Raw genomic sequence first — 27,061 nt, forward strand, 5'->3', positions numbered from 1 at the left:
AACCCCTTCCTCGTGGCTCACAACATGGCCACCTCCTCTACAACAACCCAAAACTACAACTCATCTCTTCCAGTCTGGTTGTGATATGTTTACATTTCTGCAGGAGCGCCCATTGGGCAGAACTTCAAAACTTCCAGGCGTTTCCACCCCTTGGGGTCTACCACTTTTCTCAGCCTCTGGGGGAAAACAAGGTTCAAACCATGACAAAGGGTTTATTTGCCAAGGCAATAGGTGATATAAGACGCGCGCCCTCTGGCCGTGCCTGAGAGGTTACATTTTATAGCATTATCCATCCAATCCCAGATGTGTCCACCCTTTGGCCCTTCCTCTGGACCGCCCCGGGTCCTCCCCCAGAGAAATGGGTCTGGGGCTTTTTGGGACCCCTTATTCATCATCTTCAGCTTCATCAGAGCACAAAGGGTTGCTCCACTCGTGTTGACCACAGCCAGGAAATAATTTGCCTTTGCCCCTGCTACGGCCTCCGCTCTGTCTGCGGAGGTGGCAGCAGCTCCTGTACCAACTCTAGATTTTGCCTGTCCCGCAGTTGGATTCATCCTTTCTGTGCGCGTGGTTAACGCTGTCCCGGCACTCGCATCTGCTGTCTCTGCCTGGACCACACTAGCAGGAACTAAAACTTCTTCACTAGTTAGAGCATCAACTAGGACTAGCTTTTCTTGTCTTCGTTTTATTGTGCTCACCACAGTATTAAATTTCGGGATCGCTCCCTGCTCTATTTTCGCTTTCTCCGTCTCCAGATCTTTTCCTGTCACACGCACTCTCACTGTATCACACACAAGTAACACTTTTTTCTTCACAGCGCCAGCCAGCTCCGTCGCCATGGTAACGGCCATTCCAGAAGCCTCCCCTGCTCTCTGAGCCAGGAGTTCTGTTGCCGCAGCAATGGCTGTTCTTATAATCGCCTCACCGCCCACCGTACTAACTTTCTGCTTTCTGTTCTGATATACTGCCCAAGCTATCTCTAATAATTTCTTCTTTATATCGTTTGTGTGCTGTCCCACAAACAGGTATACCAGCTGTTTCTTTCCCAAGTCTGATTCTAAGTCAATATCAATATGTTTTCTAACCACATCTTTCAATCTGTTCAAAAAGTCTGTGGGCGACTCATTTGCCTTTTGCCTGGCTTCATACATTTTGACCCAACTCATATCTCTTGCACCTGGGGCATGCAGCTCCGCTCCTACAGTTCTTATATCGCTATCATCACCGATAAAACCAGCTGCCTGAGCACCCATCTCTGGTGCTGGGCTACTTGTTCTCAGAAACGCCTCTACATTTGGGGCCGTCGCCCCCCCTTCACCGCTACAGCTATCAACCTCAGTTGTTACTAGTTTCTCTGCTTTCAAGTTCACTTCTGCCGTTGTTATGGCGACTTTATCTACTCCGGCAAAGCTGCCAGCTGCTGCAGAGCTACAAACTGCTTCCCTACTCGCTGGAACAGACAGGGCAGATCCCGCAGCCTTGGCCCCTGTGGGGCCAGGAGTCTCTCCTGTTGTTATCCCTGGGCTAGCCAGCCCCGCAGTGTCTGCGTAACTCTCGCTCAGCTCTACCGCGCTGCCAGCAGCTCCAACAAAGGTCGATCTCATTTGCATCTCTGTGCACATTTCAACTAAACTGACAGGACTTGCTCCCGCTGGACTCTAGCTAACTTCTCCAGAGACTTTAATTTGCCTAATCCCTCCCGGTGCACCCAGATCCGCACCAGGGGGTCCGCCAATGGCTCCTGACTGCTCAGCAGGGGTTGGTCCCCGGGCCGCTCCCGCCGCTCCCGGGCTGTTTTCTCTCTCATCGGATGATATTAACGCATTTAAATCACCATTCCCCGTGTTCTTAAATAAAACTTGTGAGACGGGGGTAGTTTTAACTTGATCTTTTCCCTCTTTTTCTAACTCTATTTCCGATTTTTCTGCCCTTTCTGAGCTTTCGTTTCTCTTATCTTCTACCCCCAATCCAGGGCGTGTTAATAGGAACAAAAACAACTCTGCATATCAAATTTCCCGCCACCTCTGTTCTACATGTAAAAGCGAGATTAATTGAAACACTGTGTTCAGTTCAAACGGACCAAATTTCAGCCATGCTACTCCTCTCATTTGTCCAAACAACGGCCAGGCATTTATAGACAGCCTACACAGCTCTTCCTTCTTTAAAGATGTCTCAGAACTAATTATTGTTTTCCAATGTTTTAGAACCAAACTCAGGGGGGATTCTTCAGGGATCTTAAATTTTGAATCCACACAACCCATGCTTGCAAAACAAAAGCAAACCAGTCACTCACACTAGGTCTCGAACTGACAATCTTTAGGTCACGAGGCTGTTAACGTAACCTCTCAGCTATTTACCAAGCTACAAAGTATAGAGCCCCACCGACTCTCCCACAGCGTCAGAGCACCGGAGGGCGTCCCCTCCAAACCAAACCAAACGCTCTGACCTGGAGAATTGGCGAACTATCCCGTTCGCCCCCCCCGAAAATTGACTTTCTAGACTGTTCCGAGGGCCCAAGTCAAAATTTTCAGGAATCCATGCCCCCTATCCCGGGACACAAAACTTTCCCGCAGCTGCTAACTAACCAGATAGGTACCGTTTCCTTATTCGCTCTTTTCTTATCTCACCTCTATGTTCCGTGCTTGTTTTCGTGGGTTCTGTGGAGCTGGGCTTCTCAGACCGGCGGGAATTTCTCTCAGATAAAAGCCGGCTTGCTGAGGAATATTCCTGCTGATGAAAATTTCCAGTCTGAAGAAGTCCCCGGTCCAGTTCTCCCCGTACGGGCCACCACTGTTGCCTGTGTATTTTGGTGCTGAAAAAATCTCCGGAGCAGTTAATTAGGGGTGAGATAAGAAAGGGTTTATTTGCCAAGGCAGTAGGTGATATAAGACGCACGCGCTCCGGCCGTGCCTGAGAGGTTACATTTTATAGCATTATCCATCCAATCACAGATGTGTCCACCCTTTGGCCCTTCCTCTGAACCGCCCTGGGCCCTCCCCCTGAGAATTGGGTCTGGGTCTTTTTGGGACCACTTACTTCATCATCTTCAGCTTCATCAGAGCACAAAGGGTACATGATTACCTAATTCTTGACCGTATTCTGTGGTTTAGGCCCTGATATGCTGTTCTCCAAACAGTCTAGGCCTTTGCCTTGACAAAAGACTAAACACTGCTACTGAATTCAGGGGTAGGTTGATATAGAAGGCATAGAATGGGGTAAAAGGGTTAGGGAATGTGTAAACAAGGGAAAGGAACAAGGGGACAAAGGGGTTTCTGCTTTTTAAAATCTACAATTCTTACCAGTCTTACAAATATTAGAAAAATAAAAAAAAAACATTAGGGACTTAAGGCATCAGTGTGCATGTGGGGAAGGGCTGGGCCTAGACCTGCAGGAACATGGTAAGGCCTGCACATAAGGTCTGTGCTGAGGGCACATGGCAGAACCAGAAGGCCTGATGCCCATGCAGAGCACATGGCAGAGCTGAAGGCCCTGCAGTCAGATGTCAGTCAAGGCAGACCTGCCTGGCAGCCCACCCACACTATGCCCCTGCAGCCTGTGACTGACTACAGCACAACTGTAGTGGTTTGATTTAGGCCTTCCCTGGCAACCAGGTCAAAACCAAGGAAGTACCTATATCCCAGTATTCCATCCTATTCTTTACGTTAGCAGACATAAAAATAGAATGGGAGAGGGAGTTGAGCTCTTCTTCTCTTCTGGTGGACTTGGAGAAAGCAGCCTCCCTGCGGCTTCTCCAGCAGTCTGGGTAAGGGCCTGTGTGGTTTGTCGAGAGGCCGCTGCCTTCTTCCCGAGGTTGAGAGGGAGATGCGGTGATGGTGGGCTGTGAAACAGGAGGCCAGGCCCAAAAGAGTTAACTAAGAAATTTGGGCCTGCTAACAAGCTACCAACATCCAAAATGATCTGTGCTTGTTCTGTTCTACTTGCTGGACCAAAACTTAAAAGAACGGTAAAAGAATCATAGAATAGGTCTAGAGGTAATAAATTAAGATACAGTAGGATAAGGTAGACATTTGAATAGAAGAAACAGGTTGGGAGCCAAGGCCTTCTCCAAATCTCAGTGAGCGGGTCAAGAACAATAGAAGAGAAGGGAGGTCAGGCCGAGGAAGACGAGAATTAGCCCCCAGACTCATGGGATGAAGAGTGGATCTCCCACCAAAATTGAGAGCCAAGAGAAGGACCGCCCCAAGCCCCTCCTGAGCTCCACCTATACTCCACCTGTTATTAATATGTATAGATGGATGTTGTAATCACTTGAAAATGCATTTAATCATATACGAAGATTGTATAAAACTGCTGATTTTGTGTGAAGCCTTCGAGCAAGTATGTCCAGCACGAGCTGGCTTGCTCCCAACGTTGAATAAACAAATACCTTGCTGCTTAAAGATAAAAAAGTCTCTGAGCAGTTTCTCGGACCGATTTTTCGGATTCAGCTGGCAACCGCGCCAGGACACCTTCCCCACCCAGTTGTGGAATCCCTTGGAGAATGGGACCCCCTTGGGCACCCTCGGGTAAGTCTTTTTACCCGAAGGGGCTCCCTTCTTCGGTGGCTTCTTGCGGGGGCTGGACAAGAACACTACCTATTGATAAAATGTATTTGTATCTGGTTCTGGTTTTGTCTATTCTGGTTCTGGTTATTCTGGTTCTGGATTCCCATAAGTTGAAGATGGGATGCTGTGACTCTCAGGGATATGGGAGAGGATGCTCTTCCAGGGGAATGTCCCCTCTGGTCTGGTCCGGTCTGGTTTTATTTGTATTTGGCCAAATATTGTTTATTTAGAGGGAGCCAAGCTAGGAGAATTCAAATGTCAATCAAATTTTAGATCAGGTATACCCAGGAGTTTGGGCTACTGAAACACCAGGAAAGTCGAAAACGACAGCTCCCATTGAAATAGAATTACGGCCAGGAGCAAACCCAGTAATTAGGAAGCAATATGCACGGAGGTTGGAAGATAGAAGAGGAATTGAGCCAATAATAGATAACTTTTTGAAAGTAAGGCTTTTGTAGAGTGTGAATCAGATTTCAACACCCCAATTTTACCAGTCAAAAGCCAAATGGAACACATAGGTTGGCTCAGGATTTAAGAGTAGTAAATAAAAAAGCTAAAACATACATGCAGCTGTTGCAAACCTATATACCCTATTAACAATATTAAAAGAAAGTGTAATTTGGTTCACAGTATTAGACTTAAGAGATGTCTTTTTTTCTGCCTTCCCTTAACACAGGAAAGTCAAAGGATATTTGCCTTCAAGTGGGAAAATCCCACCACAGGAAGGAAAACTCAGCTCATTTGGACAGTGTTACCTTAAGGGTTTAAAAATTTCCCCATAATTTTTGGGAATCAATTAGCTAAAGAATTGGAACACTGGCAGTCACCACCGGGAAAGGGTGTACTTTTATAATATGTGAATGATCTATTCACCATTACTGAAAAACAAGAAGAATGTGTCCAATGGACAGTAAACCTCTTGAACTTTTTGGACTTAAATGGGTATCGAGTCTCTCAACAGAAAGCTCTGCTGGTCCAGGAGAAAGTCATGTACCTGGGATATAAAGTATCGAGAGGAGAGTGATCTCTGGGGACAACGAGAAAGGAAACCATTTGCCAGACACGGAAACCACAGATGGTGAGAAACCTTCGAGCCTTTCTAGGAATGACAGGTTGGTGTTGTTTATAGATATATCAGTATGGGCTAATTGCAAAGACTTTATATGACCTGATGAAAATGACTAAGGGCAACCTAGTCTGGACCCCTGAAGCAAGTGGAGCCATCAAACAACTGAGATGAGAACTCATAAGGACTCCGGCGTTGGGATTGCCTGACGTAACGAAGCCCTTTTGGTTGTTCTTGCATGAATGACAAGGAATGGCTCTGGGGGTCCTGGTTCAGCAACAAGGGCCATACAAAAGAACAGTAGCCTACTTCTCCAAGCAATTGGATGAAGTAAGCAAAGGATGGCCCACCTGCCTAAGGGCAGTAGCAACAATGATCATAAATATGGAAGAAGCCAAGAAATTTACAATGGGACAGAAAATGACTGTGTTAGTGTCCCACACAGTATCTACAGTACTGGAACAGAAAGGAAATCATTGGCTGTCACCCTCCCAATTTCTGAAATATCGGGTAATCCTGGCTGAATCAGATGACATAACCATTCAGGTGACTAACATTGTTAACCCAGCTTCATTCCTAGAAGGAAGAATCTCAGCTGCACCTGTCATGCAGGACTGCCTGGAAACCATTGAAGCAGTGCACTCCAGCTGCCTGAACCTTAAAGAAGAACCACCCCTGGATGCAGAAGACTGGTTTACCGATGGCAGCAGTTTCATAAGACAAGGTGTGAAGATGGCTGGGTATGCTGCGACCACCACTACTGAGGTAATCAAATCAAATCCTTTGCCTGCAGAAACCTCAGCCCAGAAAGAAGAACTGATGGCTCTCATTCGAGCTTTAGGATTGGCAGAAGGAAAACAAATTAACACCTGGACTGACTCCAAATATGCCTTTGGCATAGTTCACACTCATGGAGCAATTTGGAAAGAAAGAGGACTTTTAACTCTTCAAGGAAAAGTTGTGAAATATACTGACGAAACTCTACAATTATTAGAAGCTGTACAACTCCCCTCTCAGGTGGCAATTATGCACTGCCAAAGACACCTGAAAGGTAACACTGTCCGGGAAATAAGAAACAGAAAAGCTGATGCAGAAGCTGAATTAGCTGCTGCAAGAAGTAAAGAACTACCAGTAGCAGCTTTAGTGCTAGAAGAACTAGACACAGATCAACAGGTAGAATATCAAGAAACAGATTATAAGTGGATACATGAAAATGAAGGTAAGGTGTTAGACAATGGGTGAGGTTAACTAAAAACAGGTCAGTTAATGCTATTAGAAAAATTAGTGTGGCAATTTGTAAAAGTAAAACGTGATAAAACGATTGGGGCTTAGACTCACTCTATTAGCATTTAAGGACTAGAGTAGCAGGACCAAATTTATTTACCACAATAGAGCAAGTCACATCCCAATGTGAACTTTGTCTGAAATACTGGAACAAAAATACACCAAGGGGCAATAAGCAAAGGGCATTTCCCAGGTGAAATTTGGCAAATTAATTTCTCTGAGCTCCCAAGAAAAGGGGGGGGGAGTCCTGTTATCTCTTAGTTATGACTGACACATTTTCTGGATGGCCTGAAGCTTTCCCATGTCGAAAAAAATGAATCAAAAGGAGTGGTTAAGATTATACCACGGTTTGGAATGCCTAAAAGCATCTCTTTAGATAGAGGTTCACACTTTTGTGCACGAATTTTACAAGCAATAAGTAAAGCACTAAAAGTCAATTGGTAACTGCATATGCCCTACAGACTCCAAGCAAGTGGGCAAGTAGAAAAGATGAATCATCTCATTAAGCAACAAATTGCTAAAATATGTCAAGAAACAAATTTTCATTGGTACCAAGCTTTACCTATTGCTTTAATCAGGCTAAGGGTCAAGCCAAGATCAAAAGAGAAACTGAGTCCATTTGAAATTCTATTCGGCAGACCCTACATGATGCAAGATGTGAATAGTGAAGCTTTAGATCAAATCAGTAATCAGTATGTGTATGATTATGTTATGGCTATAGGGAAAGAATTGCAGAAAAATGCTACGGTGGTGTTAGAACACCAACCCAAGCAGCCTGATTTTAAGTTACATCCCTTCAATCCTGGTGATCAGGTATATGTTAAGAATCTTTCAGGAGAACCACTACGAGAGAAGTGGGATGAACCTTTCCAGATGCTGATGAGCACCTTCACAGCGATCAGGCTGAAAGGGAAACCCACGTGGATCCACTACTCTTGAGTCAAGAGGGCTCCAGAGGAAGCATGGACCTTGTGAGAGGAATCATCTACTCTCAAGCCTTCTCAATGCTGACCTTTGGACTGATAAGTACATTGGTGTTAGATCAAGCCCTTGCCCAGAACTCATTATGGTCTCAGGCCTGTAATGGGGTCTCTGATCTATTATTTTATTTACAACCAGATCTTCCGCCTCAGCCAGCCCAAATTAACCAATACAATCCATCTGTTATAGTCCTCCAAGGAACGAGGGTACTGAATAATTGGTAAAATCCTGGTACCCCATACAATGCAAGTGTTTTAATAGGCACAGATTAGATGGTCACCCAGAATTGACGTTACTGTGAAATGTAATTAGTGGCTGATCAATGTTGGCACACCTTCACTCTAGATAAATCAGTTTCTGTGATGTGTCAGGGGACATTCAGGGAAGGAAATATAACCAGGAGATTTCCAACTACCAAATCTCCTACCACCCCATCGACTAAGACCACCACCAGTTCTACAACTCCTTCTTAACCTGTGAGAGTGTCCACAATTTAACTTTTGCTGGACCTTACGTAATTAGACAATCAAATGAGCAGAAGCTACTGTTTACATATTCACTGAAAAGAGTTCGAATAAACATTCAGGTAAACATATCACACATACAAAAAGACTGTCAGCCCTATATTCAGCAAAGTCTTGAGGGCTGGAATGCATGGTTTGGCACAGGACTAGGTGACCTAAACATCATAGACCAAGAAGTGTTAGTGAATAAACTAAGTGCCATCACTTCTGATCTGGGAAAACTCAAAGTCCCTTTAAGATCATCTTTGCTCACTGTGGCAGAAACACAATTATTGGCAGATTGTTGAACTTCAGGAATACTGCCACAAGAAGTAAGAGAAATAATAGCTAGAAACAGTTCCACTACACAATTTGAGAAAAATTACCAAGCGTGGTGGCAGCTAGTGAACTTCACTTACAATCCTCAACAGGAACAAATTGAAGCTTATGTACTCACTATCAGTGCAGCCAAAGAAAAGACCATCTTTCCTATCTTGACATTAAGAGCCATACACCAAAACATAATTATCAGGCCCAAAGGCCATAATGTTTGGGCAAGTTACAATCACACCAAGAAAAAGTGGCAGTCAGTACTGAGGTGTGTATTCCTAAAGGACAATTAGGATATATCTGTGAAAATGCCGTAGTAGAAAATGAAGATTTATGCTTCGATGCTGAAGATAGTGTGTGTACCTTTGAAATGTTACCCCATACTAAAACCGAATCACAATTCTACTACATAGGCAATGGATGTGCATGTGTTAGAATCTTTCGTGTTAATTTTACCATAGATACTTGTCATGAAGTAGTGAGTGGTATTAATTTTTTGTTTTACTAAAATAATAGGCTGTGATTTTAACTATACAATTTCAATAACTACTGAGCAATTAATTGAAAATGATTATTTGTTGTATCATGATGTACATAAATTACAAATAGGGGTAGACATAAGTCTTTCCAAAAGATGCTTGAACACCCAGATATAGAAAAGATGGTGCAAGAGGTGAATAAAACACAAAGGTAGACCAAGTAGGAGAACATCATTGATAGGACATCTTTACAGGGTACTCCCCTACAGCATCACAAGTGTTTCACTATTTAATACATCCAATATTGTTTTTAGGAGCCGTCATGATTCTGCTCTCCCTCTTAAATGCCTAGCTATGGTACAAATTGAGTACCATGGTCAAAAGGATGCCGATAATGTGGGCAGTGATGCATACCTATCAAAACCCATTAGAACTTGACGAAGGAATTCGTAAGTTATAAGTAAAAGGGGGGAATGAAACAGGAGGCCAGGCCCAAAAGAGTTAACTAAGAAATTTGGGCCTGCTAACAAGCTACCAACATCCAAAATGATCTGTGCTTGTTCTGTTCTACTTGCTGGACCAAAACTTAAAAGAATGGTAAAAGAATCATAGAATAGGTCTAGAGGTAATAAATTAGAAATGCAGTAGGATAAGGTAGACATTTGAATAGAAGAAACAGGCTGGGAGCCAAGGCCTTCTCCAAATCTCAGTGAGCGGGTCAAGAACAATAGAAGAGAAGGGAGGTCAGGCTGAGGAAGACGAGAATTAGCCCCCAGACTCATGGGATGAAGAGCGGATCTCCCACCAAAATTGAGGGCCAAGAGAAGGACCGCCCCAAGCCCTGTCTGAGCTCCACCTATACTCCACCTGTTATTAATATGTATAGATAGATGTTGTAATCACTTGAAAATGCATTTAATCATATATGAAAATTGTATAAAAACTGCTGATTTTGTGTGAAGCCTTTGAGCAAGTTTGTCCAGCGTGAGCTGACTTGCTCCCAATGTTGAATAAACAAATACCTTGCTGCTTAAAGATAAAAAAGTCTCAGAGCAGTTTCTCGGACAGATTTTTCGGATTCAGCTGGGATTCGGATTCTGCTTTCTCAAGGAAAGTATTGAGATTTTGTTTGTTAGTTCTTTATTGACTGTGTATATCTGATTTTTTCCTTTCTTTTTTTTTCTTTTTGGGGGTGTTTGGGGTTCTCTTTTTATATGTATATAGTATTGTAACTGTATATAAATGAAATATATGTATATATATATTGCTTTAGTTCTGTTATTTTGGTTCTCTTGGGTTTTTTTTTCCTTCCCTCTTGGTTTGGGTGGGAGGTTTTGCTGTGGACTTGGGGACTTGGCAGGGAGCCAAGCCAAAACTGCCACACTTGAAATTGGTGTTTCTCTCCGGTTTGTTTTGGTTATCTTGGTTGTTTTGGAACAGAGTCTGGGAAGGCAGCCAAACTTGTGTAAACATAGTCCATTGGTTTGGAACACTACCAGGAGAGCTGCCAAGAGAAGTTTGTTTATGTAAACATGGCCCTTCTATTCATTTTTTTAATCATTTTAGCCATTTTTATATATGTTTCAGGATATCCTTTGAGAAATCACCCAGATGGCATATACCAATTTCTTCCTTTCCTCAATTTTGATATCAAAGGTCTAGTAACGGAGGTCCCTAGGATTAGAATTGGCCCCAATCCTTACCTAAATTGTTTAGCAACAGTGCTATTATTGATGAAGGCAATGGAAGTGTTATTTAACATTGGAAGGGTGGTGTTGTACTGCTTTCCTTGTTCTAGGAAAGGCCGAACCTTGAGAGGATTCTCTGGAACTTTGGGAAGGGCCTTGAAAAGGCCAGTTTCTGGATGGCAAGGAGTGTGGGTAAATTTTGGCAAGTTGGTAGGATGCGTGACACCTCCCATTAGTTGGGACTTTACACCAGAACAAGTGTTTGATCCTGACGAGATGGTACGTCTTTTAACAGAAGGGTGTTTTTCATACGAGGATCCAAATATGCAATTCTTTGCTTTGTACTGGGGCCTGGCGAGTGCTTATCGAGCTGCCGTTGACTACTCTTGAAAGGCTAAGGCTGAGACAGAGACTCAAACTATGCCACCTGAAACCAGCACCATCTCTACTAAGTCCACTGAAATTGGGACTCAGACTCAACTTGAAGCCAGCACGGCTTCTGCTAGTCCCATAGAAACCAGAACCCAAACTATGAATTTTATGAAAAGTGGGACTCAAACTACACCACCTGAGATACCTCTTGCCCCTGTAGTGACAAGGAAGTCATGGATACCAAAGCCCGAATGCATAAGTCTACGAACAATGGGAGACCAAAGCAAGTCAGATGATAATGGGACAAGGCCTGATGCTGATATCAGTGCCAGTACTTCACTAAAGGACATGACACTAGAAAGTGAAATTTTGAGATCAATGACCCCAGCAGAACTCCGAGACTTATGAAGAGATTACAGTCGTCTGCCTGGTGAACGAATTCTTACCTGGCTGCTCTGATGCTGAGACAGTGGGGCTGAAGCTCACATGTCGAAAGGTCATGAAGCACAACAACTAGGATCTATTACCAGAGATCGCGAACTCGACCAATTACTTGCAGACAAGAAATCCGTAAGCAGTCTTTGGGCACGGCTTGTCACATGGCCAGGCTTCGCGAAGGAAGATTTGGGAAAGGTCTCTACCCACATTTGCTACAAGCGCGCTGGTGGCTAAAAAGGCCAATACGAGATAGGCATGTCCGATTGCAAAAGGCACAACAGAAAGACTCCTTAGGTGGTAAATTCTGCAGGGCATAATTCTTTCTGCATTGTCTTTTCTCCTCAAGGGTGATCCTGCATGCATTCTCAAAGGCATCAGCAGTGTTATAGATAGTGTGTCTCCAGACCTCCTGATTGGAGACCAGAGTAGACCAGTTATGTTGATCAATATGGCCAAGGCCGAGATGTTGTTTCAGGGAGTCCTTGTATCTTCTCTTCAGGGCTCCTCTCATGCGGCACCCAGTGGCAAGTTCACTATAAAGCAAGATCTTAGGGAGGCGGTGGTCCTTCATCCTTGAGACGAGCCCTGCCCATCACAGCTGTGTTCTCAGCAACATGGTCTCAATACTTGTGACTGCTGCTTGTTCTAGAACAGATGTGTTAGTCACATAATCTGACCAGTGGATGTTTAGGATTGTACGGAGACAGCGTTGATGGAAGCGTTCTAGGAGACGCAGGTGGTGGCAGTAGATGACCCATGATTCAGATCCGTATAAGAGGGTAGACAGCACTATGGCTCTGTAAACACTGATCTTTGTACTTTTCTTCAGGTGTTTATTTCACCAAACTCTTTTATGAAGCTTTTCAAAAGCACTGTATGTCTTTGCTAACCTGTTGTCTATCTCTCCATCAATCTTTCCATCTGAGGAGATGAGGCTACCTAGGTAATTAAACTGCTGGACTGATTTGAGCCCTGATTCACCAATGGTGATATGGGAATGATGGAAGACTTCCTGAGGTGCCGGTTGAGAGAGAACTTCTGTCTTCTTTAAGCTAACTTCCAACCCAAAGAGCTCAGCAGCGTCTGCAAAGCAGGATGTTAAACGCTGCAGAGCTGCTTCTGTGTGGGCCACAAGGGCGGCGTCATCAGCATAGAGCAGCTCCCGGACAAGATGATTTAAGGTCTTAGTGTGGGCCTTCAGTCGCCTTCGGTTGAATAGGCTTCCATCAGTACAGCATCGAATGTAGATACCGTCCTGATCATTGAGGTCTGCAGTGGTCCTTTGGAGCATCATGCTGAAAAAGACTGTGAATAGGGTTGGTGCGAGAAGGCAGCCTTGTTCCACACCATTAGTTATTAGAAAGGGCTCAGAAAGTGCATTGCCATATCTGACTTGGCCGTGCTGATCCTCATGGAGGAAGATGGTCATTTTAAGGAACTTGGGGGGACAATCTAAACGTTCCAAAATCTGCCATAGACCTTTCCTGCTCACAGTATCGAAAGTCTTGGTGAGGTCGACAAAGGTTACATAGAGACCTTTGTTCTGTTCCCTACACTTCTCTTGCAGTTGTCTGAGAACAAATACCATGTCTGTGGTACTCCTGTTGGCTCTGAAACCACGCTGGCTTTCAGGTAGAATTCCTTCTGCTGTGGCGGGTATTAGTTTGTTCAAAAGTAATCTTGCCAGGATTTTGCCAGCAATGGAGAGCAGAGTAATACCACGGTAATTTGAACAGTCTGATTTAATTCCTTTCTTCTTTTAAAGGGTGATGATGACTGCATCTCAAAGGAGAGCAGTATTGGAGAGCAGTCCTGCTAGCAGTGGCTGCAGCAAGAGCCAGGAGAAGACCACAGCCACAGAGCAGGAGGAGGTCAGGTGAGGCCAGGTGGTTTGGGGGATGCAGGGGCCACCCCTTTATTTTGGAGAAGATGCCAAGGGAGCAGCAGTATCAGGGGACAGCCAGCTGGTGAACCTGTGTCTGCCCTGCAAGCCTGTCAGCTGGGCTGGCTTTCTGTGGGAGAACATTGCCTACATCCTGGCTGCCTGCCCCAACAGGGCTACCCTCCACCTGCAGCCCCCCCTGCCCAGCCTTCGCCCACACCGCAATGCCATCTTGGGTAGAGAGGTCTCTCCCACTGCCGTGGCAGCCGGTCCTGCTCCTCCATGGGCAAAGACAGATGCCAAATGGTTGGAGAGGAAGTGCCTGCACTCCTCCTGCCTCCACTTTGTATTGACTGTGAAGAGGATGGATGCCAGGCTCTGATTGGATGAGGGGGTGCAGCTCCAGGGTCTCTGATTGGTGGGAAGAAGTGGGGAAGGGCAAGGAGTGGCCCCATTGCTCTTGCACCCCACAGGCTGTGCTGTGGGGAGGTCTAAGGTGGCCAGGGATGCCATGGGGCATGAAGGGCAGGGAACCCACTGCCCCTATGATCCCCAGCACCACAGCACCCTCACTCACCAACACCTGGAGCCTCCAGGAGCCTGTCTCCAGGAACTCCCAGACAGAGCAGGGTCTGTCCCTGATGAGAAGTGGGGCTTGCTCTAGTCCTGATTCAGGTCTGGGTAGTTATGGGGTGAGCACAGAGCTGGAGGCACAAGGCAGCAGCACCTCTTGCAGTGCAGTGGGGCAGCATGGCTGAATCTCTGCATGCTACCAGCAGCAGCAGTCAGGAGCCTGCAGCAATCACTGGCTCAGCTCATTGGCAGCGTGAATCTTTAGGGGGAGAATGATATGATTGACTCCTGCTTGGCCTCTTCCACATCCCTGCCTAGCTCCAACAGGGGCTGGAGCCCAGTAGGTCCATCCTCCTACGTTCAGCTCATGGACATGAAAGCATTTCCCAGCACAGCTCAACCTTGCCCTGCTGGGGACCAACCATTTAATGCCAATGGCAACAGAGTGGGAAAGAGCACTGGGAATAGGAAGAGTCAGGAAAGGTGGAAGGACAAGGTCAACTGCATGGGAGTACTCCCCTGCATCCCTGCCAGTCCCAGGTCTGTGTGTCCCGCTCCATCCCCCCTTCGGTTCCATGGGATGCTCTCCGCCCATTTGGCATTCCTGTCACACTGCAGTCCCACTCACTCCTGTTTCCTCCCCATCAAGGTGAGCAGACATTCCCACCTCACCTGGGGCATTAGTACTCAGGGCAAGGAGGAGGAGGCAGATCCCAGAGTTCCCTGGAGTGTCAGCTGAGGGGATGAGGCACTCCCTGGGCAGTTTCCTACCTTGGTTGAGCAGCTGTTGTTTCCGGTTGTTCCCACCTTTACCACGCAAGAGCTCCTGGTATGACCAGGGAGTGCCTCATGGCCCAACTGGTATGGTCAAGGGATGCTTCACTGCTCAGCCAGTTTGGTCAAGGCTTATCAGGAGCTTCTGAGAGCATAGATCAGGCCTGAGGATGTGGGAGGGGGGAGAGGGGGGGATGTACCACCACACCCATGCAGTCCATGGGTGTGTTGTCCGAGGTCCATCACCCACCACTGGGTACCATGTATTGGGTGCTCCGCTCCCTAAGGGACAGCTCCCCAGGGGGGATTCCCAGCCCCAGGACTCCAGCCCAGTGTCACCCAGCCTGGGACCAGGGGCAGTATCACAGGGTCCTAGGGGGCAGCTCTGGTTCATACATTATTTTATGCAGCAGCTCAGAGCATCAACCGCCCTTCACCCAGGTGGCCCTGTCATCCACAAGGAGCTGGGAGCATCTTGTGCTGCCTGCCCTGCCCGGCTCAGGGTGTTCCTGATGTCCTATGAGGACCCCAGGTGTCCAGGGGATGGAGGGGAATCAGGGCCCCTCTCTGTAGGGAGGTTGCACCTTCTGCTGGGGTGCACAGCCATTGCACAGGGTTATTGAGCCACCCCAAAAACCTCTGCTTGCAGTGAAGGTGGGTACTTGGGTTTGCATCCCAGGGTACAGGATAACACTCCCTTCCAAACCTGGGTACCTCTGCGTGTCACCAGGGCTCCTCTGGGCTTGGAAAGGTGCCATCAGGTCTGGTGTGCCCCAGACGGGAAGTGACTGTGGTGCATCCCACACCAGAGTCAGCTGTCCCTCATGGATGGGGCAAGGAAGTTGGGCCACTCAGGAGTGACCCCTACTACAAGTTAGGGTCCCTAGAGGGACCAGGGCCTTCCAGGGAGACCTGTAGGCAGACTATAGGGGGTGGTGAGGGGGCTGGAGAGGGGTGCAAGGGACCATAATAAGAGAGGTAGCCACAGGGCGTCATCCCTGCACTGCACCAGAAGCAGGCAGTGCCACTTTTAGACCTGCACACTTGTAGAGTCATCCCTAGACACCTCACCAGGGCTGGAGGCATGGGCCAGTGGAGGATAAGCACATCCCACAAGGCCATTCCAGTGGAGCAGACTGGCTGGCGTCACTGCACTAGCTATGCCTCCATCCTCACCCAGCCCATCCCTGAGCCCAGCCACCAGTCTCACGACCATCAGAGTACACAGGGAGAAGGGATGCAGGGACTCGCTTCAGTTCCTAGACAGCATTTTGTAGGGTGGTTTGCACCTCCCTTCTCCTCCTGTCCCAAACTCAGCTCTGACCCTAATCTCTGCCCCATAGCATCCTCCTTCTGGAGGGTATCTGCCCACAACAGGTGAGTGATGGGTATATTAGGTTTGCATGGCAAGGTTTTGGTGGCAGGGCAAGCTACAAGGGAGGTTTCTTTGAGAAGCTGCTAGAAGCTTCCCCCATGTCTGACAGAGCCAATGACAGATCTGCTGTGAGCCAAGGCTGAGCCCATCAGCCTTGGTGGTAGCACCTCTGGGATAACATATTTAAGAAGGGAGGGAAAAACTGCACAGCAGCAACCATGAGAGAGGAGTGAGAATGTCGCTGTTGAGACAGACATGACACACAAGGAATTGTGCATACAAGCTGTCGTGGTTTGAGACCTCCAAAAATCCAATTTTCAAGCCTCCCACAATTTGCCTCAAATGTGAAAGAGAAGTTCTCAGACAGGCACAACTCAGCATGGGGAAATTATATCAAAATTTATTGCTAACACAATAAATACTATAATACATTTATATACAGCAACCTTAACTCTCCTATAGTAAAGCAATATATTTACATAGATCAAATCCCTCCTTTCCCTCCAGTTGATGCCTGTGCAGCTTATGCTAAGAAAAAACCCCTCAGGAGCAGTTAATTGAGGGGGAGATAAGGAAAGGGTTTAATTTGTGCCAAGGCATAGATGTTACAAGATGCGCACATGCTGTGCCTGAGATGTTACATTTTATAATACTATCTGTCCAATCCCAAGTGTGTCCACCCCATAGCCTTTGCTCTGATCCGCCCCGGGCCCACCTCCTGGGAATTGAGTCTGGGGTGCATTTCGGGACCCTCTCTTCATCACCATCACCATCTTCAGAGCACAAAGGGTACACGGTTACCCAGTTCTTGACTCTGTTCTGTTGTTCAGGCCAAGATATGAGTGTTCTCTAAACAGCATAGGCCTTGCCTTGATAAAAGACTAAACATTTCTACTGAATTCAGGGGTAAGATTTGATATGGGGAGCATAGAATAGGGTGAGAGGGTTAAGGAATGTGTAAACTACTTGTGCTACAGGGTGAGGGAACAAGGGCTGCTGCTTCTACTTCTTATAAAACTTATAAAGCTTACAAAATTAGAAAAATAAAAAACTAAAAGGGTCTTAAGGTATCAAATAAAAGTTCAGAAGGAAAGAAGAAGAAACCTTTCAGGGCAGCGCAGTCTTCTTCATCTTCAAGGCAGCAGTCTTGATTTGTCGTAGCTGAAAAATATATATCTCTCTCTCTCTTCATTACAATGCAGGGGTTTTGGCTCACCCCTCTTAGCCCTTCAGCTCCAACCGAAGGTCTCATCTATGGGCTTCGAGGGAAACAGCTCGTTATCACCATAGTTGACATTCACAAGATACAGGGGTTAAAGCTCAAAGTCTTTAATCCTCCGCTCCGTAAAATGTTTCCAGCCCCCGTGGACAGACTCTCAGGAGACTCCTCTGGGGATTTCCACTCCTCCTCCCCAGGGTCAGAATGTGTAGGGGCTCTCAGTTCAATTTTTGCCCCAAGCATTCTAACAGAGCTCCTTTGTTCCATCTCTGCTGCTGCATTTCGGAACTCCCTTCAAATGGAAGTCCATCCCTCTTTCCAAAAGAGGGTCTCTAAAGGGATTTTGGGGAGCTTTAATTCAGTCTTACCCCAAAACAGTCTCTACTGAGTTTTCTCTGCTCTGTTGCCAGCTTTCCCTCCTGCAGGACATCTCTACGTCTCTGAGCCTGGCTCCGTGCCATCTCGCTGCTGCTGGCTATCTTCTTGGCTTTCATCCACAGCTCTCTATTCAATGCTGTCTCCACCATTCTTCTGCTGCCCACTCATAGTGGAGGAAACTCCCCCCAGTCTTTGGCCACAGTACCTGGTCCAGTTTTAATACTGTTCCAGGTTTCTGCAGCCCCAGCCAGAGGCTGGGGGGCCTTGGCCCCCAGGGGGGCTCACTGGCCTCTCTCTCAAACACATGGTGTCTCAAGCCATGGCTGCCTCTCTTCCAACTACGTAATCTGATCTCCTTTTCCAGTCTGTTGTAATATGTTAATTTCACAGGGGCGAACTTGATTGGTTCTACACCAAGAACACCACCCCCTGGAGTTAACCACTTTCCAACTCCAGGGGAAAACCCTCTTTAACCCATGAAACAAGCCAAAAGCCCAAAGGCCCCCTTTATTGTTTTTACCAGTCTTTTTATATCTTTCTTAAGAATGTGTGTTCATACATAATTGGTTCACTCAAAGACAAACAGTTCATGACTGGATGACCTTTTCTTTGCTACATCTTCGATACTTCTATTTGTGGTCTGGCAGTTCCTTGTTCTTGTTTACTCAGCTCTTCTCGGGACTTTCCGGACTCTTCAAGGATACACGGGTATCTGCTCAAGGTCAATGTTAAGCTTACATTCCGATCCCTTGGACCAGCCAAGGTTTCCCTCATGAGAGAGAGAAACAATTCTGCAGATACCAAGGTCAGTGAAGAATGAAGGGGAAGAGGCACTCCAGCTACCAGAGCAGAGATTCTCCTGCAGCCCATGGTGATGACCATGGTGAGGCAGTCTGTGCACCTGAAGCCCATGGTGGTTAACAGTGGAACAGTCTGTTCCTGAAGGACTGCACTCCATGGGAAGGACTCACTCTGGAGCAGTTCATGTAGAACTGCAGCCTGTGAGAAGGATCCATGATGGAGAAGTTCAGGGAGGACTATCTCCCATGGGAGGAACCCCACACTGGAGCAGGGGAAGAGTGTGAGGAGTCCTCCCCTGAGGAGGAAGAAGCAGCAGAAATAATGTGTGATGAACTGACCACAACACCTATTCTCTGTCCCCCTGCACCACTGGGGGAGGCAGTAGAAAATCAGGAGTTGAGACCCTAAGCAGCCATTATTAAGCATGGAGGCTGGTGTGACAGGGGCCATCGTCTGCCAAATAAGGTGGTAGTGTGGTGAAAGACAGGTCCTGCTTTCCCATTTTGGCTGCACAGATCCAAGTCCTGTGGCTAGCATCAAAGCAGATGCTGAGGGTCCATCCAGGTAGCACAGGCAAGCAGCTGTACAGTGCCACACATGTGCTGCACACACTGGCATCCCTTCTTTCACCATGCCTGCATACTCCAGCATCCCTTCTCCATCTGGGATGCACTCCTGGACCTGAAAGTCAGCATATGCGGTCCCCTCTGCCACCCCAAGCCCCCCATGTCAAGGCACATGATGAGGACAATGGTAAACAGGCATCAGTCCAGGGCTAATCTGTGAGCCCCATGGGGCCAAGGCATACCATGGCTGGCCAGGGAAGGAAGAAGACAGCCAGGGTATCTGGAAAGCAAGGATTATGATTGAAGCCACCCCAGAAAGCCAGCACCATGCTTGGCATGGACAGAGGCACCCAGCCCACAGGCAGACAGGGACACGGAGACTCATCTGGGTCATCTGTCAACCTATGCAGCATTGACAGGGCTTCTCGCTCCCTGGGCAGCTGGGTTAGGGGCTCTGGCAGTGACAAAGCAGGTAGTAAAGGAGATACCTCATGTTCAGCACAGGGCACCCTATGACCGAGCAAAACGATTTGGGGGCTGGACCAACTGATCTGCAAGGAGCCGCACACGACTATTTGTCTTGCTCAGCTGAGCAATGACTAAGGGAAGGACAGGAGAGCAGTCTGCACCATACCAGGCAGAGGAGGAATTATTTACACTGGAGCATGGGGGCTGGAAGATTGGTGAAGGGAAAGTGGAGGCTGGGTGGGCTGCTGTGGCAACACTCCCCCTCCCTGGTAGAGGAACACCAGGTACCAGGCTGGGGAGAAAGAGTACAATAGTTGGGGAACTAGGAGCTGCTGGCTCACTTCTGAGGAGAAGATATTTCCAGCCAAGGGGGTGTCCTGCCCTGGCCCCAACCCCCCAGCCAGGCACTGCATCAGAGACCTGCACTACAAGACAGTCAGTAACTCCCACACATGGAAAAACACCCAGCAGCTGTCTGCTCAGGGCAGGCCCGCAGATATCATAGAACCATAGAATCAGCCGGATTGGAAAGGACCTCCAAGATCATCAAGTCCAACCCTTGATCCATTACCACCGTGGTTACTAGACCATGGCACTAAGTGCCACATCCAGTCTCATCTTAAAAACCTCCAGGGACAGAGAATCCACCACTTCCCTGGGCAGCCCATTCCAATGCCTGATTACCTTCTCTGTAAAGAATTTCTTCCTAATATCTAACCTAAACCTCCCCTGGCACAACTTGAGACCATGCCCTCTTGTCTTGCTGATGGTTGCCTGGGAAAAGAGACCAACCCCCACCTGGCTACGATCTCCTTTCAGGTAGTTGTAGAGAGTGATGAGGTCTCCCCTGAGCCTCCTCTTCTCCAGGCTGAACAGCCCCAGCTCCCTCAGCCTCTCCTCATAGGACATGTGCTCGAGTCTCTTCACCAGCCTAGTTGCCCTCCTCTGGACCTGCTCCAGCACCTCAATATCCTTCCTGAACTGAGGGACCCAGAACTGGACACAGCACTCGAGGTGTGGCCTCACCAGCACTGAGTACAGGGGAAGAATCACTTCCTTGGACCTGCTGGCCACGCTGTTCCTGATACAGGCCAGGATGTCATTGGTCTTCTTGGCCACCTGGGCACACTGCTGGCTCATGTTCAGCTTCCTGTCAATCCAAACTCCCAGGTCCCTTTCTGCCTGGCTGCTCTCCAGCCACTCTGTCCCCAGCCTGTAGCGCTGCATGGGGTTGTTGTGGCCAAAGTGCAGGACCCGGCACTTGGCCTTGTTGAACTTCATCCCGTTGGAATCAGCCCAACTCTCCAGTCTGTCCAGGTCCCTCTGCAGAGCCCTCCTGCCTTCCAGCTGATCGACACTCCCCCCCAACTTAGTGTCATCTGCAAATTTGCTGATGATGCACTCAATCCCCTCATCGAAATCATCAATAAAGATATTAAACAGAACTGGACCCAACACTGATCCCTGGGGGACATCACTAGTGACCGGCCGCCAACTGGATGCAGCACCGTTCGCCACCACTCTCTGGGCCCGGCCCTCCAGCCACTTCCTAACCCAGCAGAGTGCCCCTGTCCAAGCCGTGGACTGCCAGCTTTTCCAGGAGAATGCTATGGGAGACGGTGTCAAAGGCTTTGCTGAAGTCCAGGTAGACCACATCCACAGCCTTCCCCTCATCCACCAGGCAGGTCACCTCATCATAAAAGGAGATCAAGTTGGTCAGACAGGACCTGCCCTTCCTAAACCCGTGCTGGCTGGGTCTGATCCCTTGTCCATCCTGTAGGTGCTGTGTGATTGCACTTAGGATGATCTGCTCCATAACCTTGCCAGGCACTGAGGTCAGGCTGACAGGCTTGTAGTTTCCTGGGTCCTCCTTCCGGCCCTTTGGCATTCACCAACTTCCAATCATCTGGGACCTCCCCAGTGAGCCAGGACTGTTGGTAGATGATGGAGAGCGGCTTGGCAAGGTCTTCCGCCAGCTTCCTCGTCACCCTTGGGTGGATCTCAACCTGTCTTACTGTTGAAAATTGAGGTAAAGAAAGTGTTAAATACATCAGCCTTTTCCTCATCTTTGATGATGATGCACAGGCCTGTCCTTGCCCTGCCACAACATGCAGGCAGTGCACAGCTGGGTATGTGCAGGAGCTATTTCTGCTCTTTTCAGGGCCATGCTACTCACACTGGGGTCAGCCCCGTACCTGTGGATGGTCTGTGCCATGCTGCTCCAGGATGGTGGTGGGGACAGCTGCTGGGGGACAAACAGGCACTGGCCTTGCAAAAATTCACCTTGATCCCCACAGGGAGACAAATGGGGAAAAATGGCCCCACTGTGCAGCATCTCTCCTGAACCCCAGCCTGGCACAGCAGTGCTCTCACATAAACACAGTGCACAACAAAAATCAAAGGCAGCAGCTCAGCATTCTCTGGGGCCAATCCCTTCTTCCAGGAAGGAAGTGAACCTCACCACATGAGCTGCTTCCTCAGCCAACAGGTACCAAACCTAACTCCCTGGCTCACCTCATGCTTCAGGGACTGATGTTAGGATGGAGAAGTACAAGTCAAGCACACAGAGCCACAACTCCTATTGATACTTCAGCTGGGCCACCTGAAGGTTGCTACTCTTCTCCCCACTCTGCAGAGATTTTTGCAGCATAACTGGGGCACAAACATCCCAACCCAGCTGGCACATGAAGTTATGAGAGCCTGCAGCCTGCTCTGCACATGGGGAGGGGAGCTGAGGAACCTGTGTGCCCTCCAAACTTTCCAGCCCAGGAGGATGTTTGCAAGGAGAGCATCATTTCTAACCCAAAAAGCCCCCAAAACTTGCAGCCAGGAATACCTCAAGGGTCTCTGGCTCACTTTAATGGTGCAGAATTGAAATGTGTGTGTTACAGTCGTGGAGTGGGGATGAGGCTGGGTATGAGTCCCTTCAGTTAAACATCTATAAGGTTATGAGAGCAGGACCACAGTCCAGGATGGTGCAGGAAATGAAATTAGGAAGGGGATATAACCCAGCACCTGTCACTGTGATTTCATGTCTGTGGGGTGAAGTCACAGCCCCACAACTGAAGTTTGAGGGGTTTGGAATGTTACAAAGTGTTGGGCCGTTTTCCATGGGAGCAGTGGAGCTAATTAGATAGTTTCCATGGACACAGCCTTGAGTTGTGTGGCTGAAGTGCAGGTGCGCATTCCTCAGTGTTTTTGTGGAAATATGTTTGTGTTGTATGTGTGGGAAAGTAGAAGTGGGAGAACCTAATAAAAACCTGCCTGCTGCGCTGAGCAGGCAGACATCTCTCTGGCTCTTCATCCTAGTGTGTCTCTTCATCCTAGTGTGTGTGTGTCGCGTGTCTTTCTTCCCCCACAGGACCAAGGCCTTTCGACAGATACCCAGCGACAGTTGGTGCCCCGTGTGAGGACCAGAAGAAAAGAAAAAAGACTGTCGAGTATTGCCTGGGTTGTAGGGGTATCGCGACCGGAGGCAGGTGAGCTGCGGGGCGAGGCGCAGCAAGGTCTTGGTGCTCAGGAGCTGTTAAAGCAGCGGGCATGCTGCAGGACCCGGGTCCGATTGTTCTCTACACCTGCAGGCAAGTGTTTCTGCCACACTTGGAAGGCACAAGTTGCCTGGAGAGCCTGGGTGCATCTGGCACTTGGTAAGGCACAGGTGAGCTCCTGGGAACTTCTTCCTAGTCACCATGGGGGCAGACCATGTGTGCAAACGAAAGGCATGTGTTTATCGCCTGGAAAGCTTTTTTACGGCGTTTTGGTGTTAGACTGACGAAGCTAAGTTATGTCGCTTGTTACTTTTGTGTCTTCGGACTGAGAGAAAGGCTGCTTTGCCTGGGAGGACATTAGAGTACTGAAGAAGAGGGGCCGGGCGGAGCCGAAGGGAGCCGAAGCGGGATCGGAGGTTGCGGAGCGGGGCCGGGGGCAGCCGGGCGGCCCCGCCAAAATGGACGCACTGCTAGAGACTCGGCAGCACTTGTCCAAGATAATCAGCTACGGCATGAATGTGCTGCTGATGGCCCGGGAGACGATCTTGTGACCATAGTGGCTGGATTTCACCTTAAGGAGCTTTCTACGTCTCCTCTGGACGGTGCCGCGCCTATGTACCCGGTGCCGGGTGCCTGCGCAGCCGTGTTGGGTCCGCCCGCTGTGGGTGCCTGCGGAGCGGCGCCGGGTCCGGCTTCGGCGCCGCCGAGTCCATCTGTGCCCGCGCGGGCAGCGGCAGCCGTGCTGCGGCCCCAGCGGCCGCGGCTCTGGGTGCCAGCAGACTGGTAGCAGCTGCGGTCCCAGGCCCCGGCCCTGGCCCCGGCCCCGGCTCGGAGCGGTACACCCACGCATGCGCCGGCGGCGGCCCCGGTAACGGGGGGGGGGTCTGTTTTCCCCCGCGCTGCCGACACCCATGGTCCCGAGCGGTGTTGCGGGGGGGGTAGCGGGCTGGTAGTGGCGGCCGCAGTGTCAGGCGGTGCAGTGAGGGGGCTGTCTGTGTTCTCCCCTGTTTTACACACACCCCCAACCACCCACCCCCCCCGGAACGTGTCCATCTGCAGCTGTTCCTTTCCTCCTATGTATCGTTCTTTCTCAGCGGACCATGTAGCTAGCTTGTGAGATAAGGAGAGCAAAGGCAATTTGACTTCTCTTCCTGATTTTTCTCCAAAAGAACCTGTGAGAGACCGAGACCCAGTCGGGCAATTTTTCCAATCAGAATTTATTATATGATAAAAGCAATTTCAGCGCTGGGTGATCAGGGAAGGGGTCCAACAACTCCCAATGCCTGTCACACCCAAAAAGTACAGTTGTTCTACATTTATTCCCGCTACTTCATGCATATTCATTATACCTAAGCATAAACATTACACATTGTTAAGTCAGATATTCAACAGATGCTTTCTTAACAAGAATGTTATCTATAAGCATCCATAATATATTGTCAAATCAGACATTCAGCAGATGTTTGCTTGCTATCTAAACAAAGTTATAAATTTCAAGAAAGGTCCTATTATCTATCTAGCTAAACAAAATTGTCTCACTATAAATCCTACACAAGGTAAAAGGGAGGTAACTTGTTTTATCTTTTTATAGGGGCCCAATTAAGTTTTACGACTTGTTTTTCTTTTCTCTCCAGGTCATATTGAGCTTGCACTGTTTCCTCTTAATCAGCTCGAATTATTTTCTCAGTTTATCACAATCCCTCCTCTCTTTCTATAAAATTATTAATTCGAGTTTTTTGCTCTAATCTGGACAATATTAATTTGACATTTTCTTCATCCCGGGAAGGTGGAGTTCTGGTGACTAACAGTACTTTGGCACTTTGAGCCATCTTTGGATCTATCGACATTGTTGATATTTGCATTTCTTGTACTACAGAAACTATCAACCTAATGAAACCAAGGATTAAACATGGTAAAAAAATATTGTACTGGCCAACACGCATCCACTACAAATCCAGCACTTAGGTAAATTTAAGGTTTGAATAATATGTTCCATTAAATCAATATATAGGTTAGTTCCATAACTCGGGAGTTGCCAGTCTTCTCCTAGTTTGTTTTTCAATTTCTGGTATAAGTCACCTGTGTTGGAAGGCTTTCCTTGTGTGGTTTCTTTTAATGTAGTTTGCACTCTCTGTTTTATTATTTCCTCCCTTTTCAAGTCCTGCATTCTACCACCATCAGAAATGTCTCAATGGCCTTCTTGAGTGAAACAAATCTATTCCTCTCCCTTAGGACAACTAAGTCCCAGCCTAGTTCTCCCTTTTCCTAAATTTTTGCTACCCATAGTTGCCGAGAACCCGTGTTGCAAGTGTTCAGTTGTCTAGAGCCATAGCAGACTTTGTTGACAAATGAGTGGTAGCTTAAGCTTTGAATCATACGGCCTTTATATCGTGTAATTTGGTAGCATTTTGTACACTCGTCAGACAGGACGTGAGCTTAAAAGCAGCAGAGTATCCAAAAGGGTCCAGCATAACTTAAGCCTCCACGACCCATGCCCAAACGGGGTTGCATCCCGTGGCTGGCTGTCAGTGGCAGGTTCAGAGGTTAACCTGGTCTTGCCCCTTTTAGATTTTCTAAGTTAATTAAGGCCCAGTTTTTCCTTTTCCAGGTTAATGTTCGCTTTATCTCACAACAACGGATTCTGTCAACAAAATTATTCCCACTAATTAGTCAATATATAAATTGCTAGCCATTGTGACATTCTTTACATGGGGTCTATAAAGTTAAAGTCATCCAGCGGGCAGTCAATTTGGGCTGTTTCTTCAGAGAATTTCTTCGCACTGTATCTTAATGCTGCATACCAGTCAGTTTCAAATATTTCCCAATTTACTGGTAATAACAATTCCCACCCACAGAACAGCTTATTTATCTGTACTGACTCCAATTGGGGTTGACCTCCTTGTGTGTCACGACACACAGGGCAATGTATATGTCGGTTAAAGGCCACACAGGACCATTTACGGTGACAGTGCCTACACTGACACTCTACCCAACCATCATGCTGAGCCCACGGATGTTTTATACAGCGTATGCGATCTGGTGGTGGTGGTCCAGGAGTTAGGGGATCTTCTTTTTCAAGGTCACAAGCTAACACCAGGATTGGGTTAACTAAACGATTAGTAAAATATGCACCTGCCCCTCCACTCTGCCAGGGGATGGCTCCTTCTTTTCAGGAAACAAAACGCTGTTTCCTAAGAATTTGTCCTGGGACTAATTGAAACCAAGATCTCAGGCTAGGTTTTATACAGAAACTTTCAGGAAATACTTCTCGGGTCTTTAAGTCTCTTTGTTCTGGGGATAACTCATTCCAGCCTTCGATATGTTTTCTCCATTCAGGTGATGGATTCATAAAGGTCCTTTTTGGAGTTTAAGTCGTAGGTCCCCAGGCGCTGACGACACAGTCCACTCTTTCAGAGGTGATGGAGCAACAAGTCCCTTCACTCTGGTCGCGTGTTTGCATTTGCAGTTGAGACATGTGTCTACTCCTGCATAAAAGTTGTTCTCTTGGCTTCTCAGTTTGAATTTTAGTGGTACAGCTTCCAGGGTTGTTTGCTGGAACAAACTGCCTGTGAACATTTAACTTCTGACACATTGTTAGTTTACATTTAAGACAAAACCCCTTTCCGAGTTAGGGTAGGAAATATTCTTTCACAGGTTATGAGCCTGCGGCAGTTTTAAAAGACAGGGGATGCAAGGGTTAGTAAATAGTTTCTTTTCCCTTAGATAGTTCTCACAGTTTTCAAAGCATCACCTTATTACCTTATGATATATATATTGCACCGGGGGGTTTTAGTTTTTGTGTTCGCCGGGAATTTACACTGCTTTTGTCTT

The sequence above is a fragment of the Pseudopipra pipra genome, chromosome W (genome assembly GCF_036250125.1).
Source record: "Pseudopipra pipra isolate bDixPip1 chromosome W, bDixPip1.hap1, whole genome shotgun sequence".
Taxonomy (NCBI): Eukaryota; Metazoa; Chordata; class Aves; order Passeriformes; family Pipridae; genus Pseudopipra; species Pseudopipra pipra.